At 43.3% G+C, this 19,512-nt stretch overlaps 1 non-coding gene across 1 annotated transcript; it reads left to right on the plus strand.

Annotated features, from left to right (window-relative positions):
- Window positions 1-18,991: 18,991 nt before the first annotated feature.
- On the plus strand, window positions 18,992-19,140 carry LOC142435318 (small nucleolar RNA SNORA57). The gene has a single exon (XR_012781394.1). It is a non-coding gene; the product is annotated as a small nucleolar RNA SNORA57 (small nucleolar RNA).
- The last annotated feature ends 372 nt before the right edge of the window (window positions 19,141-19,512 follow it).

Here is a 19,512-nt window from a genome sequence, read left to right on the forward strand (position 1 = left end):
GGACATGCTATCAGGAAGCACCAGTGCCTGGAGAAGGACATCACTTTTGGGAAAGGAGAGGGGCAGCGAAACAGAGGAAGACCTTTAATGAGCTAGGTCGACATCGTCTGTCCTCAATAATGGGCTCAAAGCAGTTGCACAGGAGAGAGCAGCCTTTCATTCCATGGAACATGGCACCACTCAGAATCAGAGTCAACTCAATCGCATGCAACAACTTTGACATCATGGTCATAATTGACAGGCTTATTGTATTAGTGACCAATGAACACGTATGTCTCTGTAAAGATGAGAGCGGAGATGTACCTGTATGATAAGGGGCAAGTCATGTGCAGTTCTGTAAGTGGCACCTTCAGAAAGAGGGCTCAGCTAGAGATAATGCAGTAAAGTGGGCACAAGTTTGAGCATGTTGGAGGAGTGAGAGAAGGGGCAGTAGAGTAGGCATGGGAGACAGAGGAAGGAGATGAATTTCAAGAAGTCAGCAGTTACCAGATCATTTGGAGCTGTGGCCATCAGTGTACCAACTCTGAGTTTCATTCCAGATTCCACAAGAAGCCATTGGGGAGCTTGAAGCAGGTGTGCATGGGTGGGTGCACACGTTTGATAGTTGGGGTTTGTGGCAGCTTGACTGAGTGAGGATTCCCCATGATTTAGCAGTTATCTCCTAGTAGTCCCTGGCCAAACCCAATTTGGAACTCCCTTACTCAGGTCACCACCTTGATGTAGTCAAGCCAAGTTTCCTTGGGGATTTGACTGACTTCTGATATAAAAGAACATTAGAGGAAAGCTTGCGTACTTACGGCTGGGGCTAGATTCTGCATCCTGCTCATTGACCTTTGGTTCTTTGGATGTGGCCAATAGCCTGCTGTGTTACCCGTGAATCCCAGGACTCTCCAGCCACCTCTTATCTGGCCTTCTGGCCTGTGTTTCATTTACCATTGCAGCCACGATCCTAACCTGTTGACCTTGAATTCAGTTCTATCACCACCAGTGTGTGATTTTCATGCTGATCGTGGGCTCATCATTGTCGGAAGCTATGTGACTCAGAAACCTCCAGCTTAGCACTTGACCTCTGTCTGGGAGACTGCCAGGACTTGCCCACTTGTACAACGTCAGGAGTCATTTTCTTGATATAAGTTTTGATAGCATCGTATGTCTATGTAAGTGTCACTGGTCTTGCTTGCAGAGAAGGCTCACAGCCTCAGACAGCGTGCGTGCATGTGTGGGTCTGGGCTTTGAGCGGGTTTCTCTTTGAGGAAGTTCTAACATTTCTCAGCAGCAGGAAGAAGGAGGGAAGCAAGGAGAGAGGCAGTCAGCACTTGCGTTGTCCTGTCTTCCACTTACTTCTCTAAGTCCAATGCTTTCGTGGTCTTTTCTGACAGTTGCTGGACAACTAATGGATCAGCAGTGCGAACAGCTGGCAGAGTGTTTGGAAACTCTTTCTGTGATGTCCATCTAGGCTGTATGCGCCCTGAGGATAGCCTGTGTTCTGCTGGAAGGCAGGGGTGTCTTGGTTCTCATCTGAAGGAGTGTGTCCTGAGGACTGCAAGACAGAGTCACAGCAGGAAATGTGAACACAAATGAAAGGTTTCGTGGGAAGTGCTCTTTATTTGAGAGCACAGAATTAAATGGAGATGTGAATGTTACCTCCAGCTTGTTCGGCATCTGTGTCATTGGCTGCTCTCATTTCCTGCTATTTCCCTTGAGTGCAGCAGTTTGCCTTTTTAAAATGGCGGCCCGAGTTTCACACAACCTGTAATTTAGAAATGTGCTTTGTTGTAAATTGTACTTTGCTTTCAGTAAAAAGCCTTTGTGTGTCAAGGAGCAAAGCAAGAGTGTCATGAAAGAAGGTGACGTTGCCCATTAAAGACAGAGAAATTGGGTAGAGACCCGCTAATGTATACTGCAGCAAATAAAAGGGATGCCAATTTGAGCATGTCCATCAAATTGCGCACATAATACCGTGATTTTCAAATGATAGAGGCCCATTTGCAACCGAGTTGTCACAGTGGAATGGAGCTAGAGGAAACTGCTCACAGAGGGTCAGCATCCCGCCGCTGCTCCATCAGAATGCAGAGTCGGCTTGAATCTTTTGGCTTCTTTGTAGTTCTGACATCCTGTCCTTTCTGTGCTTCTATTATGGCAAGACCCTTGAGGTTAATTCCGTTTCTGATTGTCTACCCTTCCCTCCTTATAACGATGGAGATAAGAATAATAAAGAACACAAGCAATGACTTAAGGAACACCAGACATTTTGAGGGAGAAGGACGAATACTTCCCGTACAGAGTTACAGTCTCCAACCCCACAGGGGCACCTCTCCTCTGTCTCACAAGATTGCCACTCATCCGACTGGACTTGATGGCATTGAGTTTGGAGTTGGAGGCGTTTTTCATGACCCTTTTACTTCATCCTCCAAAGAGTCCTTGAAGACAGGGGATGTGGACCCAGTTTTCAGATGGAGAAAATGAGACTACTTCCATCGGACCATACTCGGAGAGAAGTCACTATATGCGGTCTCTGATGACCCCGTAGTTAAAGCACTCAACTGCTAATCAAGGGTCAGTGGTTCAAACCCACCTGCTGCTTCCTGGGAAAAAAAGATTTACAGTTGGCTCCTGGAAAGATTCACAGCCTTGGGAACCCTATGGGGCAGTTTTACCGTGTCTACGGGGTCACTACAAGTCAGAACCAACCATGTTTTTGGTGAGGACAATGCTGTTCCCTTCTCTTCTGCCCTGGAGACCTGGCTCAGGGTGACTCCCTACCTAGGTTTCCCTGTGCTCAACTTGGCAGCTTCACCAGGAGCTTTGCTAGACTTTAGCAGAACCTGGACTTCCCACCGCCGTGTGAAGTCGGGATTGAAACTTTGTGACCTGCTGTAGCCTACCACAGGTGGCCTGCCCTTCCCTGGAAATAGATGTTTTCAGCTTTGTAATACCCCATCCCTAAAAGTTGCCTTCTGCGCAGAGGACACGTACTCTCCTGCAGTCGCTATCAAGTGGTCCACTATCGCTCCTGCTCCCCACAAGGTTTTCAGTGGCTGATTTTGAGAAGTAGACCCCCAGACTTTCTTCCACAGCCTCCCAGGGTGGACTTGAACTGACAGCCTTTTCATTAGTAGCCAAGCACTCAACTGCTGGTACCATCCAGGACCCCATACGTTCTCTAGAACTTTTCATCTCCCCTTGCCATGAAGCTATGGTTTGCATAGGATAATGTCTTCTCTGTTGCCTCCTAACAAATTCGACTTGAAGGCTGCACTCCTGGTGAAAATGACCGCTTTTCTCTTTCGATGAAAATACTTGCGCTGCTTGGCGTCTAAAGCACTTTATTATAGCGACAATCAATCCCTAAGAGATGCGTGTGGAAGACGAGCAGTTTGGTCGTCGGAACTAATGGGAAGGAAGCTGTGTTTTCCTAACCACAATCTTCATTTTTGGAGAGAAGGCTGAGAACTAAGGAGAAGATGGAGAGGGGGTGGGAAGGACACAACTCTTTTCCTTGTTTGTCTGACACTCAGGAGGTATAAGAAATGCCATGTCTCAGAAACAGGTGGGTCTGTCCCCCAATACGATCCCTCTGCTCTGAAGAGCAGATGCCATGGCTTTCCAGTTCACCCTGATGCTTTCATCGAAGGAACGTTCAAAGAAACCCTTTATCTCCATGCTGCAGGAGAAGAGGGTGCAGATTCCCGGGGCGCGATCTGATGTGGACCAGATATGTGAGAATGGCCAGCCTTAGCACAGCCTCTGCTGGCTTCAGAATCTGCTTCCTTAGTCTTGCTGACATAAAACATTCTCTTTGATCGGACTACATCACAGCTCTTTATTACAGTGGCTGCTGCTTGTCTTTGTTCCCGACTCTTTTCACCTGACTTGTTTTGCGATGTCACTTCAGAGCTTGAGATTTCTGTTCCCATTCTGCATTCAGTACATGAGTGTTCAGCAACCTTACAGGATGGAATGAAGAGTATTTGCTATGAAAGATTTCGCAGAATTCCTTCATCTGATAGACATCAGCGTCATCACACAGAACTAATTTGACACTTTGCTCTAAAATGTGCTGAGACCCTTTGATGCTGAAAATTGCATTTCCAGAAGTGATTGAAGTTATGGCGACAATGAGACTTGGAGACAATGCACTCACTACCGTTTTTTTGGAGGAGAAACTGAAATATTTGAGATAATTGCTCAGGGCACCTTGCCCTGCCTGTACCCCAGAGACAACAAACCCTGGCTCCTAGACCCCTGAAGTTTAGTGGGCTCCCATCTACAGCTTTCTGGGTCTGTGTGGTATAGAGATGGGCTTATGGCCAAAAGTTTGATCAAAATCCCCCTGGTGACTTATGTGGTCAAATATCTGCCCGGGAAATCGATGTCTGTGATCTCCTGAATGTGTAGGGGCACCTAATATAATGGAGTGAACATGCACTTCATGGTCTGGGATTCAAGTCTTAGCTTGTTACTTATTGACAAAGTTTGATCTCTGTTCCCCAATGCCATCACTTATAAAATGTAGCTATCACACTTAGTACCTCTATTGTGAAACTTAAATGCTATAACATGTGAAAGCATGCCAGCTCGGTACCTAAAGTATAATAGGCACTTGTAATAAGCACATGTGAATTAATATATTCATTTCATTCTGGAATTATGGTGAATACTAGCTACCCCGATTACCTCCAAACCAAACAGCACAATGATATCTAAACTTCGAGTATAACTCGATATTTTCCCCAAGAGGAAAACTTACATGACAACTCTGAAAATAAAACCTATTAAAGTGGGACTATTGGTGCTTCACTCATGGCCCTTAGTGGCCCTGAGATATTTCCAGGTAACTCAGCTTGAAACCCATGGAGGCAGACACGAAAGGGCTTTTAAAAGTGCCGAGGGAGAGAGAGACTTGCTGGTTGATATTTGGGGGGACTAGATGAAGGAGAATTTAAGAGCCCTTGTGTGATGCTAATGGTGAAGAATTCAACTGCTAGAGGTACCTAAGAAGAAAGGCATGGCAAATGTGTTTCTAACATATCATCCATTAGAGCGTGCTCTTCTTCTCGGACCCACATGCAGATGATAGGAATCACAATCTACTCAATGGGAACTGGGAAGAATGGGGGCACGGAGCGTCGTGGAGGTAGAGCAGGACAATGGAGGAAGTAAGGGGTACTCTAAAAGGCAAGCTCGGTGTGATTTGGACCAGAGAAGAAGTGCTCTGTGCATGTGATCTTGCTCATTGCACAGGGCCCCTACCTGCAAAGGACCACCCACCCTGAGGGGCACGGCACCCACCTTGTTTAAAGACAGCTCTGCTATTGCCTTCTTAAAGGAGCCCCACAAATTGTATGGGCTCCCCTTGCCTATGTAAGTTGTACAGAACTTGACTATTGGAACTTGCTTTCTTTCCTCTCTGACGGGAATTTGATTATAATGCACGTCTTTGGGGGAACCTGGACTCCAACTTGAGTGTACGCTTCCATTTTGTTGTCTTCCAACAGATGGCCTTTGTATATTCATCTGACCACTTTCTGCTGCGTGTCCACCTTGCTTTCATTGCAGCCCCAAGCCTAAGACCTCACCACAGTCATTTCATAACTAAATATGAACCAAATGTAATTTGGGGACATTGAATAGACACACTGCTGGTATTCATCAACTCTTTTACCCTCTGTGAAACTGGGAGTACAAAAGCCAGGTGCACAGGATCATCAGGAGACAGAAATCTATAAAATTTTGAGATCCATACAGTTTAAAATATTTCTATAATAGGCATAGGGAGCTCTGGCGGCATAGTAGTTAGAAGTTGGGCTTCTAACAACATGGTCAGCAGTATGTTATGAAACCACCAGCCGCTCCATGGGAGAAAGACAGGGTCTTCTACTCCCTTACCGAGGTAGAGTCTCAGAAGTCCTGTAGGGTTGCTAGGAGTCTCCATCAACTTGATAGTGAGAGGTTATATAAATGTCTCCTTTAGGTTATATAGCTTCTCCTTGAGAAGCTTAGATTTCTGTGTGTGTGTGTATTTTTTGTATATGTGTACATGTACGTGTGTGTGTGTGTGTGTGTGTGTGTGTGTGTGTCTTGATGTGACCATCAAGGGTGACCATATAAGTTAGAATCTGGACTAGACCAATGATAATTGTGAAATCAACAACAACAAGCTCTGGTATAATTGCTATCTAGTCTACTGTAAATCATTGCAACACCGTGTGGATCAGAGTAGATCTGGATTCCATAGGGGCTTCAGTGGCTAATCTGGAGGTGGGGGAGGGATAGATTACCAGACCTTTCTTTTTTTAAAAAAATCATTTTATTGGGGGCTCGTGCAATTCTTATCATAATCCATACATCCATCCATTGTGTCAAGAACATATGTACATTTGTTGCCATCATCATTCTAAAAAAATTTGCCTTCTAATTGAGCCCTTAATATTTGCTGCTCATTTTTCCCCTCCCTCCCCACTCCCCCACCCCGTGAGCCCTTCATCATTCATATATTATTATTAGTTTGCCATATATTACACTGTCTGACGTCTCCCCCTGCCCTCTTCTCTGCTGTCCCACCCCCAGGGAGGAGGCTATATGTAGATTCCTGTAATCAGTTCCCACTTTCTACCCCACATTCTCTCCACCCTCCTCTGGAGGAGTCATCTGTCTTGGATTCCCTGTGTTTCCAGTTGCTATCTGTACCAATGTCCATCCTCTGGTCTAGCCAGATTTTCAAGGTAGTATTGGGATCATGATAGTGGGGGGGAAGGAAGCATTCAAGAACTAGAGGAAAGTTATATGTATCATCATTACTACCCTGCAGCCTGCCTGGTTCATCTCCTCTCCACAATCCCTCAGCAAGGGGTCTCCAGTTAGCTACCTTGGGCTTTGAGTATCCACTCTGCACTCACCCAAATTTTCAATGATATGATTTCATGTTCATTGGTGCTTGATACCTGATCCCTTCGACAGCTCATGGTCACACAGGCTGGTGTGTTTCTTCCATGTGGGCTTTGTTGCTTCTGAGCTAGATGGCCACTTGTTTATCTTCGAGCCTTTAAGACCCCAGATGCTATATCTTTTGATAGCAGGGCACCATCTGCTTTCTTCACCACATTTGCTTATGCACACATTTGGCTTCATTGATTGTATCAGGGAGGTGGGCACCCACCGATATGGATTTTAGCTCTTTGATGTCTGATAACTGGTCCCTTCTGCACCTTGTGGTCAGACAGGCTCGTTTGCTTCTTCCTTGTGGGCTTTGATGCTTCTCAGCTAGATGGTCACTTGTTTATCTTCAAGCTTTTAAGACCCTAGATGCTATGTCTTTTGATAGCCGGGCACCATTAGCTTTATTTACCACGTTTGCTTATGCACACGTTTGTCTTCAGTGGTTGTGTCAGGAAGTTGAGCACCCACTAATCGTGGTTTTTAGCTCTTTGATGTCTGACAACTGGTCTCTTCTACACCTCGTGTTCAGCTGAGCTGGTGTGCTTCTTCCATGTCAGACCTTTCTTCAGGGTGGACTTAAACCACTCCCCTTTTAGTTAGCAGCCAAGTACATGTACTGTTTGCATGAAAGAGGATGTATGCTATTATTGATAATGAATAATGGCACTTCAAGAGTTATAAACCGGGACTGTCTTGTGAAATCCAGGGCTATGAGCATTGTTATTCTCAGCAGTGGTCATTTTTTTCTCTCTAGGCTTATTTGGAGAGAAAATGGTAAGTTATAGATATTCCCTCGAATCTGGATTTGGTTTTGAAAGCAAATTTAGCAGCAGGGAGAGGTAGCTTTTGAAGAGAACTTGAACTCTATACATTTACTCACAGCTTTTTTGCAATTAACCATTCTGGTCGGTTCGAAACACCTTTCTTCCCAGAGATATTGAAACTCATCAATCCCAAGGTATCAGTGCTCCCGTTTGTGAAGAGTAATGTGAAAATGCAAGTAGAATGAGGGTTTCAGGGAGCAGGTGTACAGTGTGTATTGGGGAAGTATAAAGGGGAGACAATGTCAAGGAGTCCAGGAAGAAAAATAATGCTTGTAAAAGGATTTTGGTAGCAATTGACAGCAATTATACAGTTCTTCTTGACATGATTGAACTATGGTATTGATATATGTATTAACTTACAATTAATAATATTAATTTTTTTAAAAGCATCCATCCTGCTAACTTAGAGAAAATGAGAATAATGTAAATGATCTACACGAGCTATATTCTTTAAGATGAGAGGGCTTCAAAAAGTTTTTGGAAAAATTCCAATCTTTCAGTTCCATATTCTCCATGAAGTTTTTCTGGGGGATGGGCAACAGAAAAGTGGGAAAAGGAGACGCCGGGCAGTGCAAAATATGACAAAATAATAATTTATAAATTATCAAGAATTCATGTGGGAGGGGGAGCAGGGAGAGAGGGGGAAAATGACCTGATATGAAGGGCTCAAGTAGAAAGCTAATATTTTGAGAATGATGAGGGCAACAAATGTACAAATGTGCTTGACACAATGAATGTATGTATGGATTGTGATAGGAGGTGTATCAGCCCCCAATAAAATGATTAAAAAAAAGAATATCACTTGCACGAAAAAAAAGGAAACCGAAACAAAAATAATTTTATGGTTGGGCGTCACCACAACATGAGGAACGGTATGAAAGGGTTGCGGCCTGAGGAAGTTAGAGAACCACTGCCTTTCATGGAGCACTGTCTACGTATCCATTCATCGCACTTTGTGTATTCTTACTGATGTTTCTAGAACAAAAGTCTGGCCACATTGAGTCTTCCTTGTAAGCCACTCAACACTTTCTCAGTGGCTTTAGCCTGAATCTTAATTTTCTTACCTGGTCAGCAAGAGATCTGGGTATAACATAGAAATCCTGGCTCGCTGTAGTTAAGTCAGTGTGAACAGGGGTGGAGGTGGTAAGTGGTGTGGAGGTTAGAGGTAGATGCCAGAGGCCAGATGTTATTTGTTTTATGAATGCTCTTTGCAGGGCCTTCTTGTATTCCTTCCTTCCTTCCTTCCTTCCTTCCTTCCTTCCTTCCTTCCTTCCTTCCTTCCTTCCTTCCTTCCAGAGGTTTTCTTTATGTTTATTTCCCTTTTTCCCTCTACCATTGTCTGAGTTTTTGTGAAAACTTACAAAAGCTGAGCATGCTCAGGAGCCCCAGTCGTGTTTTTTCTCAGAGCCTGGTTTTGGTTTTTATAATATTTCAGTGAGATGTGTCAAATGACTAAATGAGGATCAACATGTTTCCTTCCACAAATGTAGATACTATTTTTAAAAGGAGTTGGCTAACTTTGATAAGATGTAGAATTTGGGTGATATCCACTAGACTTTCTGGTAAAAGTTCAAGTGTTATTTCTAGTAAAAGTTCAAGTTCTGACTATGGGCCCTTGGTGACCTACCACACCAGAGTTCCTCACTCATTTCACCCACTCTGATTTCCTTGCTGCTCCTCCAACAGGCCAAGCAAGTGCCTTTGGACCCACTGCTCTCTCTGACTTGATTTTGCTACTGTCAGATAGCTTCCTGGTGTTCTCCCTCTCTTTTTACAGGGCTCTGTTCAAATGACCCCTTTTTGAGTCGTACTTCCCATATCTACCCTATTTATTCAGCTCTCTTTGCATTCTCTAACCCTCTGACACTATTTTTTCTCTTTCCAGAGTTTGAGATTATCCGTGTGCACCTAGAAGAAGGTAAACTCCAAGGTGAAAGAGAGGCCTTCATGTTGTTTATCGCTATATTCCCAAAGCATAGAACAGTGCCTACAGCCTCAACACCTTGGACAAGGACTGGTCGGTCTATATACCGGTAAGTCTTCCTGGAATACTTGTTACATGAAAGCTCATGGGACACAGAAGACAAAAAGAGCTAATGATCCAGAAAAGGAGCCCTGGTGGTACAGTGGTGGAGGGCTCTGGTGCAGCAGAAAGACTGGCACCTTAACCTCCCCAGCAGCCTTAAGACAGAAAAGACCTGATGGTTGGCTCCCATGAATCTTTGAGTCTAGAAGACTTTATGAGAGCCATCCTACCCTATCCTATAGGCCACTAGAAACTGGAATTGATCACACTGTACACGACCACAGTCGTCATAAAGGAAGCATTTAATATTTTACCAATCATGCGCTCCAAACCCACCCTTACCACCAACCTATTCAACATCACCCACACTAATAAATACTTGATTTCCTCATTACAAATACTGGCATTTCAGGAAAGACTTAAGGCCTGTCGTGTATTCGAATTGACTCTAGCTGTCTTGTGCCTCAAGTCAATTTTGATTCATGGGAACCCCATCAACTTTTGACATGTTTTCAAAAATCCAAGTTAAATTGTCAAGTATGATCATTTCTATCAAGGTTGCTGAGTCCCTGTCCCCTAGACTCAGGGCCATTTCCAGCAAGGGTAGAGGAGGCAGAGAATCCACCCAGCAGTCCAAAAGATGTGCATACAGAGTTTAGACAGAGTTAGGGTTCCCACCTGACCACAGATGGGGCATTCAGTAGACATTTCTGTTTAGATCTGCGAGTAAACTACACTATGGTTAGAGTTCCTTTGTTTCAATTTGTGGAGGAAATTTGTGCCCGAGATCTCGAAAGCAAGTTGGAGGGCATCTGAGAAGGGATGCCAAGATTGCAAATTGCACTCCAGACGAAGCCTGTATTGCTGCCAATTGTAGGAATTTCTTGATGAAAATCAGTCACAGTATTTAACTTTGCTATTATAGGATGTCAAGTTGGAAGGGTCACAGACGGGCTCTTGATGACTTTGAAGCTCACACTGTTGAAATACAGCTTCTCTTAAACTGAAAGTCAGAATCTACTCAAAAAGTACAAAGAGATTGAATCATTTGTGAGAGTCTTTTGTTTTGATGTTGTAAACATAAATGCCTGAAGCATTGGAAAAATGTTTAGAGAATTTGTATCCAATCACTATAAATATTTATGAGTTGTGTACACTGATTCGGGGAGAGACGATAGTGGAAATAATTATTTTAATTGTTGAACTCTTAGTCTTTTCAAAATAAAATTGCTTGATTTAACAATTACATACATCCAGAAAGGAACACATATATCAATTGTGCAGCCTGAGGCTTTTTTCCAGCGATGCCACTGATACCGTATGTTTACTTTGTTGGAACACTTTTAATTTTCCTTCATTTCTTTAAGAGCTATTATCCCTTCCAGGTTATCTTTATTGGTGAACTTTAGTAGTTTGTGTCTTTCAAGGAATGAGTCTATTTCATCTAAGGTAGCTTTATGTGTAAAAGCCCCTATCGTTTTCGGATCTGAATAACCGGTAGTGATAGACTTTCATTCCTAGTATTTCATTGTGATATTCTTTTTTCCTTGGTCAATCTGGCTAGGTTTTTCAAGATTACGGATTCATTTTTTTTTCACAGAACCAGATTTGTTTCATTGTCTTCTATATTTTTGTTTTTATTATTGTTGATGATATTGTCAGTTTCATTGATTTCTTCTCTTACCTTTATGTTTTTCTTTTCTTCTTTTTTAATCTCTTTAAGGTCAAAGCTTAAACTAATGCTTTTAGAACTTTCTTCTTTTTTTAATCTTTTTATTGGGGCTCATAAGGCTCTTATCACAATCTGTACATACATCAATTGAGCAAAGCACCCTTATACATTCATTGCACTCGTCATTCTCATAATTCACCTTCCACTTGGGTTCCTGGAATCAGCTCTGTTTCCCTTTTTTCCCCCGTCCCCCTCCCTCCCCTCTCCCCCCTTCCCCCTGGTCCCTTGATAGTTTATAAATAATTATTATATCTTATCTTACACTCCCCGGCGTCTCCCCTCACCCGCCTCCCCATTGCCCATCTCCCAGAGAGGAGTTTACACATAGATCTCCGAGATGGGTTCTCCCTTTGTACACCCCCTTCCCTCCTGGTGTCGCCACTCCCACCGCTGGTGTTGAGGGGTTCGTCTGTCCCAGATTCCCTGTGCCTCCAGATCCCCACTGCACCTCTGTTCATTCTCTTGGATAACCAGGTCCGCAAGGTAGAATTGGGGTCATGATGATTGGGAGGGGAGGAAGCTATAAATTTGTGCCAAGTACTGCTTTAGTTGCATCCCATAGATTTTGATATGTTTTCTTTTCCTTTTCATTCAGTCCTAAATCATCTCCAATTTCCCTTGTGATGTTTGTCCTGTTATTTAAATTGTTATTTAATACAAATACATATATGCTGATCTTCCTAATATATTTGTTTTATTTATCTCTAATTTAATTTCATTATTGTTCAAGAATATACTTCATATTATTTTAATTTCTTTAAAGTTAGTATTGCTTTTATGGTGTCCAATATTATGGTCTATCTTGGTAAATGCTTCCTATGCAAGAGAAAAGAAAGTGTATTCTATTGTTATTTAGAGTGGTCGTAAATGTCAATTGTGACTTGTTGATTGAAAGTATTTCCCTAGTATTCTGTATCTTTACTAACTTTATGTTTCTCTATGTTATTGATTAGTAAAAGAAGAACTTTGGGCTCTTCAAGTATAAGTGTTTACCAGTTGACTTGTTTTTCAGTTTTATCACATTTTACTTCATGTATTTCAAAATTATTAAGTGCCTGCATATTTAAGATTTTTGGCTTGGAGACCCAAATCCGTTGCCATGGAGTTCATTTTAACTCATAGTGACTCTAGTATTGGAGACCTCAACACCCTTCCAGTGACTCAGTGCTAACCCATAGCAACGTCTGTGGGGTTCTGACGCTCTAAATCAGTGGTTCTCAACATTCCTAATGCTGTGACCCTTTAATACAGTTCTTCATGTTGTGGTGACTCCCCAACAATAAAATTATTTTCATTGCTGCTTCATCACTCTCATTTTGCTTCTGTGATGAATTGGATGACCACTGTGAAAGGGTCGTTTGACCCCCAAAGGGGTCGTGACCCACAGGTTGAGAACCACTTCTCTAAATCATTATAGGAGCAGACTGTCTCATATTTCTTCCTTGAAAAAACTTGCTGTTAGGTGCCATCAAGTCAGTTATGACTCACAGTAACCCTATATACAACAGAATTAAATACTACCAGGGAAGGTGCCATCATCAAAATTGTTCTCATGTTTGAGTCCATTGTTGCAGCCCATTGTTGAAGCAACTGGTGGGTTTGAAATACCGAGCTTGTGATTAGCAGTTCAACATGTAACCCACAACACAACTAGCATTCTTTGATGTTGAGAAAGTGACTCCCATGTCATTAGTAAGATGGTGAACTTTCATGAGGGATCTTCAAACAGTTAGTGGAAACATCTCACTGTTTATCAATTGAATAATTCCAGGAACTTTTGAAGACCCCTTGCATTATTTAAAATCTTACCTCGTGTCTTATGTGTAGTTCAGCAGGTAGTATAGCAGACTGCTGGCTGAAGTGCAAAGATTTGGAGGTTGGAGGACAAGCCAGATGGAGAATCCAGACCTAGAACAATAGCAAGCAAAGTTTTCCACAGTGTCAACTATTGAGGAAATGTCCTTTCAATCGATTGGGTGCACATAACAAATCTCATCATGGATGTAAGTACAGTTGTTACATAATGGGTTATGAATACATCTTAACTACCAAACCACTGAGAATTCTGGCCCAGCCAAGTTGACACAAACCTTAACTAAGAAACCTTTAGAATCATTCTTGCTTTTATTACCTGCAGACAAAGCGTGCAATTCCACTAGTCCCTTCTTTTTACTTTATCAGTTTAATCTAATTAAGACACTGATTTCATCATGTTGTGATTTTATGAGTTAAAATAGATCCCTCCAACATGTCATATTGAGCTAAGTCTAAACTAATTCCCTTGACATGTGATACCCTCTTTAGTATGACCTTTAATAGTTCATCACACACTTATTCTCTATTCAAACTTTATCCAGGGTATGGAACACGCGCTCACCTACAAATTTAGCATTCAGTTATGAGAAAAATGACGTGACCAAATTCTACGAGATTAAAAATATTTTTGATGAGAGCATAACCTAACATAAATAAAAATGCATATGAGCTTAAGCTTGTAAGCTGCTGCCGTGATTAAAATCATCTGGGGGTAAGAGACAGCCTAGTATTCTGACACTTTGTGCTATAGGTTACTGATAACTGTGACAGTAGCCTCAATACAAAAAATGAATCAGCGATAGGGCGTTGTCAGGGTCTAGAGGTATATTGTGACTTATCAGTTCCAGGATGCTTAGTGTCAAGGGTATAATGAAATCAGGAGGCAGTATGGTTGTAGGTAAAGAAGCCTGGGTGGTAGAGTGATTAGGTGATGGCTGCTAACTGAAAGGTCTGTGGTCAAATCCACCAGCTGTTCCACGTGAGAAAGATGTGGCAGCCCTGGAAACCTTATATGACGGTTCTACTTTGTCTCATAGGATCACTAGGAGTTGGAATTCAACTTGATGGCAGTGTGTTTGTTACTGTGCTATAATGCAAGGAACAACAGCATCAAAGAACACAGATACTGCTTTGGGGGAGATTAATCCTAAGTATCTGTCCACGGCAGAATAACTTGCATTTGGCTGACTCCAGGCTTTTGGAGTTTTAAATGGCATTTCTACTTAACATTCTTGTTCATAGATGGATTTGGCTTATGTTCTAGTCTGCATTAAAGTAAGACTGAATATTAATTTCCTTAAATTATGTATTTGGAGAATAATTTATTCATATGAAACCCAGACCCAAATATGAAATTCAGCACAATAATTAAGAATAAGAAACCAAAGAACTTCAGGCTTCAGGCATTTAGCATCTGATAAGTTTTGCATACTTATCAGATGCACTAAAATGACCCTGAAAACACAGTGAAAGAGTGGGTGTAATATATCACTCTGTAATTTGAAGAACCAGGGCAACGAAATTATTTTTAAATAGTCTGCAAAAGTAACCAATTTTGTGAAGATACCTGTGTATCTTAGAGACCTTTAATCTTTTATCACAAGCTTTTCGATGCTGATTGGCTTGACTTCATGACAGAGGAAATTACTTATCTGACAAGTAGACTATTTACAAAGAATACTATAAGTAAATTATGGTAGTCTCTTGAGAGCAGTGACTACAGAAAAGGATTTACTTGGTGCCTAGCAGGAGTTGTTTTTTGAAGCATCAGATTGGTAGGCTACCTATTGATAATAAGGGCAAGTGTGTGTGTGGCTTATGTTGTTGTTGTTATGTATGAATTGGATTAAAAAGGCAACCAGAAACTCTATTAGCCACTTGATAAAATTTTAAGAGAATCAGCATTCAATGGATCCTTAACCTTTGTTGTGCTTTTTTATTCTTCCTGAATACCAGGTGTACCCCCACCCCTCCCCCACTTCTTAGAATACTTTTTACCCTATGATTACTTTATTCCTCTAGACTTGTAGTGTAGAATAAGTGTGATTCACATTGACAGCATTTAGCACAGGACGTGGTTATATAATGATCTAAAGAAGCAACTATAGAATTGATTCCAATTCATAGCGACCCAATAGGACAAAGTAGAATTGCAAAGTGGTTGACCTTGGGCTGCTAATTTCAAGTTCAACAGTTTGATGCCACCAGTGGTTCCTCGGGAGAAAGACAAACCTTTCTACTCCTGTGAAGAGTCTCAGAAACTCACAGGGGCAGTTCTACCCTGTCCGATAGGGTCGCTGTGAGTTGGCATTGACTCAGTGGCAGTGAGTTTTTTAAAAATATAATCTTATTCATATTAATATCCTTCAAAACTAAATACAAATTCATTTTCATTCTGAAGCATCTTTGAAAGCCCTTCTTTGTAAAAAAAAACTATGAAATATTTTAATTAAAATTTGTAACCTGTTGTACCCTGAAATATATGACAATGGAACAAAAAATGGACCATCTGGCCCTGTTAGACTTCCATAGGGCCTCATGCCTCCCACTGTCAGCCCCAACTTCTCTGAAAACTTGTCATTCCTTTAAAAAAAAGGTTAAATTTTGTTTTATAATATATCTAATTTGATTGTAACTTAAAAATGAGTCCCCACTTCTAGCTTTCAGGTTAGAGTAATCCAGGGAACTACTCCACGCTCCTCTTCGATGGTCATGATCAGGGTTAGACTTAGGAAATATCAAGAAGGGGTGATGCAGAAAAGCAAAGGGCTCGGTGGTGACCTTGGGCTGGATTAGGGCAGATTGGGTGTGCTTAGAATGTTTATCCGCACTCATCCTTAGCACTTGAGTTGGGCATTTAGATAGCTCTTCCCTTGCTGTCTTAGTTACCTAGTGCTGCAGAAACAGAAACAGCGCAGCAGGAGGCATACAAGAATAGAAATTTTGTTTCTCACAATTCTGGAGACTACCCATTCAAATCAGCCTTTTGGCCAAGTTAATTCCTTACTGTGTATAAGCTCCACAAGTGTCCCTCGGTTCCTGCTCATTCTCACATGGCATCTGTGCTTCCTCTTGTAGGCTTGGCTCTGTCTGCACTGTTCTTCCTATAACTCTGAAGTGGTTTGATTTAGGACACAGTCTCACCGTGTGGTTCCATACAAGATTTTATTTGCAAGTATCAGGTTCCGATCCCAATGCATATGTTTCCAAGAGACACAACGGGATCCAGCACACTTGCCCTTGAAAAGAGGGGGGAAGCCTGACACTGAGTCAGGGTGTGCATGTGCTTAGGGAGAATGGCTGCTGCCTATTTTATGTTGGTTTCCTAGCGGGTTAGATGCTCTGAAAAATCACGGTGATTTTGTGGGTAGGATTGAAACAGGTGACTTTTGCCCTTCAAAGTAAATGCTTGCATTGGTGATGGCCGAGGTTGACGATGTATTTCCAACTCGCCCCACATTCACCTGCCCTTTCCACTGCCTTGAATAGCACAGGTGAAGTTTGGTGAAGCAATTTCCCAGTCTCATGGCACCATCATATAAATGCTAATGTTCCCCAGGCAGAGGCTTTCCCATTGATCTTCCAATAAAGCAAAGTCTAATTGCCATTCATGAAGGTCCTTGGCAAACGTGTGTGAAACCTTCATAAAGTAAAGAGTAAGCCATCAATCCTACTTCCTCAGGGTCAAAGCACAGGAGCTCCCAGAAAGGTGTCTGAAGCGCAGTAGCACCTTGCTTTGGAAGGGGCCCTGGTGGCACAGTGGTGACGAGTTTGGAAGACACCAGCTGCTCCCAGGGACTTTCTCCTCCTGTAGAGTTAGTCTCAGAAACCCACAGTGGCATTTGAACCCTGCCTTTTATGGTCAATATGAGTTGACATTGACTCGAAGGCAGTGATTTGGGGGTGGGGGTGGGTGAAGGGTGATATCTGTACTAGAGGTTCCAAAATCTCCAGAGCCAGGGAAGCATCTGGGGTGCAGAGCTACTCAAGAGAAGCGCCTAGAAGAAGCTTATACTCCTGGAGTGCAGGATTTCTTTCTCCGGTGATTCCTTTCAAGTTAACAGGAAGCCAGCCGCCACCGTGGAGCTGGTTCAGATGAGTTTTGCAGACCCAGTGGCCCTTGTCTCTACCTGCGGGGTGCAGAAGCAGGTGTGCCAGTTTCTACCGGGCACCAGCCACCTGCTCAGTAGCTTTGTAGAGGTGGTGTGGGAGACATCTGCGTGATGGCTGATCACCCTGTTGCTCCGAGTGTGGCCCTTTTGCTGTGCCTGCAAGCCTCCTGGACTCATGGGGCCAAACCCACCACTGAGGTGTGACTCCCTGTCCTGCTGGCTCCTTACAGCCTGTCAGCATGCTCATTTGAGGACTGTCCCAAAAAGCCCCTGCAGATTCCCAGAGGAGTTTCTCAAATGTGGCCTCTTTGCAAAGGTGACAGCTCTCAAAGCATAAACAGAACTTTATGTGAGCGGGTTGAAAATGGGATGAAACGTGCCCGTACCGATTTCCAGCACTCACCCTGTCTCTCAAAGACAGTGACAGGCTTGTTTTCCTTTGCGCTGCCCTCTCTCTCTTCACTGACGCGACAAAGGCCAGGCCCCAAACAGAAAGGGACGAAGAGTGAGAGAGCATCGTCTGGGTAGGTGTGCAGCCCAAACTCTCTTGGCTTAAGAGCCAAGGCTGTAGCCCAGCTGCCTGCCTGCCTCAGTAAACCTTGTGCAATCCCATTTCCTCATCCTTTTAAGAAGCATCCGTGGTTGGATGTCTAATTCCAACTAAAATCAGTATAGCTGCCTTGGGGGGGGGTTCTGTGTTTTCTTTTTATAGGAGTACCCGTGCGCTTCGATGCTGGGCCAATGCAAGCGCCTCCCTCCTCTCCGGTTGCACTGCTCCTCATGCGTCCTGCCCGGCCACCTTTTCCGGCTCCACTACCCACTGGGCAGCTCAGCCACGTGACGCTGATGTGGCACTGGTTGCTTGTGGGGTGAAATGGTGTTTTGTGCAGACAGCTGGTTGGTTGCCTGCTTGGCCCCCATCTCTTTATATCCTTTATCCAGGGACAGTTGTCAATTGCTGCCTGTTTGCTTTCGCTTGTCATTTTTATGAAGGTAGTATGGGAAAACGTTGATCGCTGTGCCTGGCACATCGTAGGCATTGCATGACTTTCTCTTCCTCAGGCCGTCCCTGCCAATATGACCCATCTGTCAGCTTCTAATTCAAGTGCCCCCTCCCCTGTGAGGACTCGTACCTAATCAAACCAGCATACCGTACCAATTGAGAAGGTATTCTAACTTCTATTTGATCTTACTGCCACCCTAAAAGCTTATGTTAACTCATTGCCAACTCATTTCTGACGCATGGCAACCCCATGTGGGCCAAGACTTGCTCCACAGGATTTGCATGGTTGTGACTTTTCAGAAACCACTCCCCAGGAATGGCTGCCGAGGTGTCTCTGGATGGGTTTACGCCACCACTTTTGACTTGGACTGACTATGGCTGAGGAAACCAAGGTCTAGGAAGTGCAGGGACCAGCCAAGTTCTCGTGTGCTCATCATGGGCAAGTTGCAGAGTTCAAAATTAACCAGGCATTTATCTAACTAAAATCAATGCAAACTATCTGTGTGTGTGTGCATGTGTACATAAAATCTCTCTAAGAACCCTCCTTTTCTTGGCGGGGGCTGGGTGTGCAGCCCCGGTCCCCGTTATGTACGGAGGCAGAGGGAGCGGACTCCGGTCCCCTCAGCGTCATGTCTTTGGTGCCAGCGGCCGCCCATCCGCTGGTTCTATCCTCAAGCGCCAGGACAAGGACCCGGGAAAAATAAGGGAAAAAAATCTCTCTAAGATAGAACTTGAAGATAAAAAATGATCCTTTATATTTATAATGGAAGGAGACGTGGCCATTCAGTGGGTTCAGCACTGGGCTGTTGGTCACGCAGTCAGCAGTTCAAACTTAGCAGCCACCCGTAGGAGAAAGGGAAGACAGGCTGCTCCCATAAAGTGGGAGCCCAAGAGATAGGAGCTACAAAGGAAAAACGCCTCCAGTGATCTCCCTCTGTGCATAATAGAGGGATGGGAGGAAAGTGGTTACTAAACAGAGCAGCATTGGAGAGATGAGGACAAAAGATCAAAGGGATACACCTGACTAGAATGGCTAAGACCTTGTAATTTGATCACCCCCA

Source organism: Tenrec ecaudatus, chromosome X (assembly GCF_050624435.1).
Source record: "Tenrec ecaudatus isolate mTenEca1 chromosome X, mTenEca1.hap1, whole genome shotgun sequence".
NCBI classification, from domain to species: Eukaryota; Metazoa; Chordata; class Mammalia; order Afrosoricida; family Tenrecidae; genus Tenrec; species Tenrec ecaudatus.